This window comes from Myodes glareolus, chromosome 11 (assembly GCF_982192425.1).
Source record: "Myodes glareolus chromosome 11, mMyoGla1.1, whole genome shotgun sequence".
Taxonomy (NCBI): Eukaryota; Metazoa; Chordata; class Mammalia; order Rodentia; family Cricetidae; genus Myodes; species Myodes glareolus.
The window spans coordinates 53,493,698-53,501,514 of record NC_142036.1 but is presented as its reverse complement, the minus strand read 5'-3'; the positions used below and the strand labels follow the sequence as shown (position 1 = coordinate 53,501,514).

General features: G+C 42.7%; 1 long non-coding RNA gene across 1 annotated transcript; it reads left to right on the top strand.

Annotated features, from left to right (window-relative positions):
- The first annotated feature begins 1,704 nt into the window (after positions 1-1,704).
- Positions 1,705-6,003, top strand: LOC146892375 (uncharacterized). Its single transcript, XR_015739237.1, has 2 exons — positions 1,705-1,800; positions 3,691-6,003. It is a non-coding gene; the product is annotated as an uncharacterized LOC146892375 (long non-coding RNA).
- The last annotated feature ends 1,814 nt before the right edge of the window (positions 6,004-7,817 follow it).

Genomic DNA, 7,817 nt, shown 5'->3' with positions numbered 1-7,817 from the left:
GTCCTGTTCTGGCTTTCTCCAATGTGGGCTATGATCTAGGAGTGTAAGCTGAATTAACCCTTCCTTCCCCAACCTGCCTTTTAGTCAATGTGTTTCATCAGAGTAATAGAAGCCCTGACTAGGACAGAAATGATCAAGCTTTCCTGACTACATGTTTGCAAACAACAGGTAACTGGGAGATGATCCCCCTGTTTTATATATTGGTTAGAGAGGCTTTGGATTTCCATTCATAGGAGTTAACTGGAATGCCTGTGTCAAAGTCTAACATTGTTACATATCCTAGAAGACACAAATGTTTCCAAATTAAAATGCACGATTTAAGTAAGATGATTATGCCCATTGATCTCAGATAGGGGGAGTGGCAGGGAAGCCATGACCATGTTTGCTTTCAAAGTGTGCTTTTGGAGGAGGCAGTCTTTTGAATTAAAAAGAAATGAAACAAAACACATCCTAATGATTTTATGTTAAGAATGTAGTGCGATGCAAAAAATGATTTGAAGAAATAGTCTTGTGGTGGGATAGATTAAAAGGAAGACAGTGTTAGGTTGTAACTGTTGAATACCAGCAGTGCCAAACTGATGATGATGATGATGATGATGATGATGATGATGATGATGATGACAGGAAACAGAACGAAAAGCATGGCTGCAGCTACTAGTAGATTTAAATAAAATGCTGTGGTAGTTTGAATGCAATTGGCTTCCATAAGGTCATAAGGAGTGGCACTATTAGGAGGTGTGGCTTTGTTGGAGTGGGTATGGCCTTATTAGAAGAAGTGTGTCATCGTGGGGACAGGCTTTGGGTTTTACTATGCTCAAGATACTGCCCGGTGTCTTAGTTGATGTCCTCTTGCCTGTAAGACGTAGGCCTCTTGGGCTACTTCTCAAGGACTATGCCTTCCTCCAAACCTCTGTAATTGTTAGTGATCCCCCAGCCCGAACTAAATATTTTCCTTATAAGAGTTGCCATGGCCATGCTGACTTTCCACATAATCAAAACCTTAAGACAAATGACCTGATAGTTTATCTTTGTGTTATAGCAGTTCCTGTGCTGTCTTAAAATTAGACTCAGGGTGTAGGGGGTGTAAGGTGGCCCAGGGGGCAAGGACACTTGCCACTAAGCCTGACAATCTGAGTAAAATCCCTGGGACCCACATGGTGGAAAAAGAAACAGACTTCTCCATTTAGACACACTGATACATCCTTTCCTCAACTCAGATTAAAATAAATAAAATGTAAAAACAATAATAAAGCTAACATTTACAATTCTCAGCACTGGTGAGGTGGCAGGAATGCTGAGCACTGATGTTTGGGAGATTTAAGATCTATTTCTGTATAATTTACTCTAAACAAGAACTTTAGTTATGGTATTATGAAACCCGAGTGTCTTGGTTATTTCACCACAATCAGTGGCAGTGTTGATAAAATCATGATGGAAGATATGCCCACGCATTGTGGAATATTCCTTTACCCTGTATGAAGAATTGTCACTATGATTGGTTTCCTAAAAAAGCTAAACGGCCAATAGCTAGGTAGGATTTCCAGGCACATTGGACACTGGGAAGAAGGAGGGTGGAGACTCCACAACACAGACCAAACAGCATGGGTATTATATGGGTTAAGTTATAAGAGCTAGTTAGAAACAAGTCTAAGCTACCAGCCACGCTTTCATAATTAATTATAAGTCTCTGTGTCATTACTGAGAAGCCAACAGTCCTGATGAAGAACCTGCCTACAGCCACCAACTGGTTTGAGAGAGCTTCATCACTTCAGCTGGAACTGTGAACTGTCTGAAAGCGAGGTACGGTCAATATCCAGACATAGGGGGACTGCAGTTGATATGATGAAACTTGAAGTTCCTTGTTTCTCAGTTCACCTTTGAACCCCTTTGTTTTTCAGAGTTTTTTGTGCCTCTTGATTATTTCCTGTGTCACCGCTGTCAGTGAGATGTCTTTTTAGTATGGCAGAGAACAAACACTAATTTTGCAGATCCTTCTATATCAGAGTTCCTTTTTGATTGTTGTCATAAAACATCAAGACCAAAGCGACTTATAAAAGGAGTTTATGTTGGGTTTACAGTTTGTGGTGAAAATGGCTCCAACAGACTCAGAGAAAATGGCACTATTTGGAGGTGTGGCCTTGTTGGAGTAGGTGTGGCTTTGTTGGAGGATATGTGTCACTGGGGTGAGCTTTGAGGTTCAAATGTTCAAGCCAGGCCCAGTGTCACTCTCTCCTCCTACTGCCTGTGGATCCAGGTATAGAACTCAGCTGTGTCTCCAGTACCATGTCTTCCTGCATGGCGCCATACTTCCTGACATGACAATAATGGACTGAACTTCTGAACTGTAAACCAGCCCTGAGTAGTTTTCCTTTAAAAGTCTTTCTGTGACCATAGTGTCCCTTCACAGCAATCAAAACCCTGACTTAGACAGAAGCTGTTACCAGGGACTGGGGTATTGCTGCTCTAGGCCTGACCATGTTTTTGTTTTGAGGAATATGGAATGCTTTGCGACTTTGGACTAAAAAAGCTATTGGACCCTTTAAGCAATGCATGACAGAGCATACTAGAAGACAGTGGTACTGAAGGTGATTTGAACTGTGGGGACCCCTCTTGGAATATTTCAGAGGAAAAGATTTTTAGGATGTGGTTCATAGAACATTCTCATAATATTTTGGTGAAGAATGGGGCTGCTTTCTGTCCTTGTCCAAAAAAATCTGTCTGATGCTAAATTGAAGAGTTTTGGGTTAATTGTGTTTGCAGAGGAGATTTAAAAACAGCCTAGTGTGGACCAAGTCATGTAGCTATTAGTGGACATGCTTATGCAGATCCATAATGAAAAGGAGCAAGCTGAGCTAGGAAAATACAAAATGCTGAGTTTGAGGAGAAAAGAAGCACCAGCGAGTGTAAACTGGTTAAATAAAAGTCTAATGCTAAGGGAATAAAAGGAGTGGTGACCTCAGATTAAAAACCCACCCAGCTAAACTTTCAATTTGTGGAAAGGAATTAAAGAAAAGCTTAGGGCTGGTCATAGTGGTATATGCCATTAACTTCAGCATTGGGAAAACAGAGACCAGTAGATCTCTGAATTTGAGTCCAGCCTGGTCTAGAGATCCAGTTTCAGGACAGCAAACCTAGACAGTGAAGGACAGAAAGCTAGTGAAGATGTAATTGAACAAGAGGACCATTTTCCAGCCCCAGTAAGCAGCAGAACTTGGCAGCTTCATCAACATAGTTTTGGAGTTAAGGATAGAAGAAAGGGTCTGTGAAATTTGCCCTGAGACTAAGGATGAAGTCAGGCATATGTCAGGGGTGTCCCTGAATGGAGGCCTAGTAGAGAGGCCTTTGCATGAAGCTGTGAAATTGAAGCCTATATTGCCTTGGAGACCCCAAGATGTTAGAGATGCCAGAATACCTGCTGAGAAAAGCTGCTAACAGGGAAGGGAACCAACCCAAAAGAAAAAGGAGTGTTGCAGTCAACAAAGCTGTAGGGAGTTGTAGATCTAAAGAATGTTTTGGCATCAGACATGGAGATGCAGAATTTGGAGTCTGCCCAGCTGGTTACAATCTTGCTTGGGTCCATTATTTCCTCACTCTGACCCCTTCCTTGCATTTTGAAATGGCAATGTATATCCTGTGCCATTATAAGTTGAAAGTATGTGAACTGCCTTTTTGTGTATTTTATTTTTACAGGTGATTACAGTTAAGAGATTGTATGAATCTCAGAAGAGACTTTGAACTTTGTTCTTTTAAACATTGCTGAAACTTTGAAAGACTGTGGAGACTTTTGAAGCTTCAAATGCTGAAACCAGATCCAGTGCCTCTCTTCCTGCTGCCTGTTGATCCAGATGTAGAGTCTTCAGCTACCTCTTCAGCACCATGTCTGCCTGCATGCTGCCATGCTAATGCTGTTGTGCTACCTGCCCAATGTTAACGGACTAAACCTCTGAACCAATTGAACATTTTCCTTTACAAGAGTTGCCATGTCAGGGTGTCTCTTCACAGCCATACAACCCAAACTAAATCACAGCTCCAGAGGGAGGACAATACATGATGGTGGGATACACGCAGCAGGCAGCAGGTGTCTGAGCAGCACCTAAGAGCTTACATTGCCAATCACAGACTGGAAGCAATGAAGGCACCTGGGAATAACCAGAGTCTTTTGAAGCCTCAAAGCTCACCCCTAGTGACATACTTCCTCCAGCAAGACCATCCCTCCTAATCTTCTTCTACCAGTCACCACTGGGGACCAAGAATTCAAATGCTTGAGACTCACAGGGGACATCTCATTCAAATGACTACTTTTCCTTTAACGTGAAATAAGTCGAACTGCAATTTGGTTGAAATATCCCCTTAATATTGATAAATGGGTACTAAAGTATTTTTGTTGTTGTTTTTTCAGTTTTACATGACTAACATTCAGCTGAAATGAAATAGACAATCTGAATCCAGGGCTGTCATTTAAGAAATTGAACCTATAGCTTTCAATCTTCTGAAAATGAGAATTTCTAAAGCTGTATATGCTTATAATCCCAATGCTCAGGGATCTCAAGCAGGAGGATTGCCACAAGTTCAAGACTGGCCTAGGGTACATAGCAAGATTCTGTCACACCAAAATGAAAAAGAAAAAAATCTCCAGGCCCATAATCCCTAGCTTATTAATTTTACATAAGATGCAAGGAAGCCTATACTATTGCAAAGTACTCCACTGGTTCCATCTGCTGGGTAAGTGATTACAAAATGTAAGCAGGGCCACAGCATATATTGTAAAGTCCATTCATGTTCTCCTTACCTTCATAGCTGATATGGGCTGCAGGCTAATGCACCCCACTTCCACTTAGCACCCACCCCCTTTTATGTACCCACAATTCCCAGGAGACAGGAATCACAGATAGCTTGTCCACAAAGCATGCACTATAAACTGCCCATTGCTCATGTGATGTATATAACCACTCTCTTCCTCTTAAACGTGTAAGGACTGTGCCCCACTGGCTGGATTTTTTTCAAAGAGTCTTCATAAGCAGATAGCACAATGTCAGAGTGAATAATGCTTTTAATAAACCTCTTACCCAAATAACAATATGCCTCAGTGCCCCCCCACCATTGAACCTTTAATTAGAATTCATTCACAAGGACCCAGTAGAACTTTACAGGTTGGTGGATACATTAGCCCTCTTGCTGCAGGTGTAACCTTCCAAGTGACCTTTAAAGGTTTGTTTTTATTTCATGTGCCTCAATGCTTTGCCATGTGTAAGTGCACCACGTGCTCCCAGAAGCCAGAAAAGGGTATCTGATACCCTGGAGCTGGAGTCAAGGCTGTGGCGAGCAGTCATGTGGGTGCTGGGATCTGAACCAGGTTCTGAGCAAGAGTAACCAACCAGTGCTCTTAACTACTGAGTCATCTCTCCAGCTCAGCAGGTGTACTGATCGGTCAGCTCCTCCCCAGTGAACATTTCATGTTTGTTCAGTGTAGTATAGTAATTGCAGCTCGGTGTGCGTGTACTAGTATAAATCTGCCTTTGAATAACAGGTTGTAACGGTGGCCTCAAGTCACTACCTGGTGTAGCCAGTATTATGCAGACGAGTCCTAAAAGGGCAACTTGTAACACAGTGCCAGTTTGTCCAGTGTGTCCCTTTGCACAAAAACAGTTATGCCTCGCTTTCATGGATGGCCCACTGAGTTCTTTCCTTCATTTCAAAGGACCATGAAAGATAATTGTTGGGATTTGGGAGGGGGGAGGGCTGGAGGGAAACAAATCTGAAACACTTGCTGCCTTGATGCTTGACACTTGGCTTGACCCTCAGTTGTGCAAGTGAAATTTACTGTTTAAATAGTAATGCTCTGCAAATGTGTCAGCCCTGTGCATTGTGAACACCGGGAGTAAGAAGGGAGAAGTACGCCAGCCACTTGGGTTTGCAACTCTAGGCTCTATTTAACAAGATGAACTGTGATATGAGCTTGCCTTTTCCTCTCAGTCTGCAAATAAATGGGTGTATGCTTGCCAATTTTCTGGTTAATTATTATAATGAAATTTTGAAATGAAATTTGTGCCCTGGCAACGCGGAAGCACGTGTGGGTAGCCCGTGTATGGTCATTCTGTTGAACTTGTCTGCTCTGTTGAATTAGTCCGTAAAGGGTTTCAGGGTTTAAGTTGGTGAGGATGACTGACCAGGTCTCTTCCACAAGAGGGCACCAGAAGTCATTGTAGATGGCTGTGAGCCACCATGTGATTGCTGGGAATTGAACTCAGGACCCTTGGAAGAGCAGGCAGTGCTCTTAACTGCTGAGCCTGAAAAATGCCATATGCATGAACTCTTCAAGTTGATTTGTATGTGCACTTTGGTCCTGCATTTCTAGAAAGAGTGCTGGAGACTGACCACAGTAATTTTTTTATTTCAAACCTCTCCTACTTTGTCTCTGGAGGCAAGGAATGCCCACCCAAAATCTACTTCATACACTACATATACAACTGGCACAATACCAACCCAACACTGTGGACAAAATAATCCTCGTGCCCTGGTTGTCTTCTGTTTGTTTTATTTTTGTTCCCTTTTCTGTTTGTGTTTGTATTGTCCCTTTTTTGTTCTTTTTGTCCACTTGAGACAACCTACATACAACTCTGGGAAAAGAGACTCTCAACTGAAGAATTGCCTCCATAAAATTACCCTATGACCATGTCTGTAAGAAACTGTCATGATTAATGTTCGATGTGGAAGGGTCCAGGATCCTATAGGCAGCACCTCCCCTGAGCGGGTGGGCCTTGGTTGTATAAAAAGAAGGCAGCTGAGCCTGAGCCAGAGGGTGGGCCAGTAGGCAGCATTTCTCTGTGGTCTCTACTTCAGGCCCTGCCCTGACTTCCTTCAGTGACAGGAGCTGACCTGGAAACAGGACGAAGTAACCCTTTTTTTTCCCACTAACTTGCTTTGGGTTATGTTTGTCACACAAGAGAAAGCAAATACCTCTGATGCCCTGACCTCATACTCTTCATCTGTCTCTAGTCCCTTCCTTCAAGGTCACTGCGACAATCATGCCGTGACTTCAACATTATTCCCCTATCATGACGTATTTTCCTAACATATGACGTATGTGCTATTATTTCTTGTATGCTAGTGTTGTGGAATATCAGCTTAAGACATGTTACATTCATTTATGCTGTGGAATTTTTGTTTAATAATGCAAAGATGTGTTGCATTCTTTTATGTTGCATTTGTTTAACTCTGTAAAGCTGTGTTACTTTGCCTGCCCAAAACACCTGATTGGTCTACTAAAGAGATGAATGGTCAGTAGCTGGGCAGGAAAAAGGACAGGCAGGGCTGGCAGGCAGAGAGAAGAAATAGGAGAAGAAAAAGAGGGGGGGGGGAGTGAGAAAAGGAGAAGGAACGGAGGATGCTAGGGGCCGGCCACCAAGCCGCACAGTCAGTCACAGAGTAAGAAAGAAGCAAAGATCTATAGAATAAAGAAAGATAAAAAACCCAGAGGCAAAATGCAGTTAGAGAGAAATGGGCTAATGTAAAATAGAAAAGCTGGCAAGAAACAAGCCAAGCTAAGACTGGGGATTCATAAATAAGAATACATCTCCGTGTTTTTATTTGGGGGCTGGGTGTCAGACCCCAACAGAGTTAAAAAGAAAATCATGCTAGTGTTCTTTCCGCTTTTTACCTAAGGCGTGGTGTGTGCAATAAATCATAACTCCCGTTTTTATCACTAGTGCAACAGTCCTCTCTCATTGAGTACTTGTGTACACACGGCACACCCTGTCCACACTGCCATCCTAAGGCATTGCTCGACCACAGCTGCAGTAGGAGCGTGGGGGGTCTGC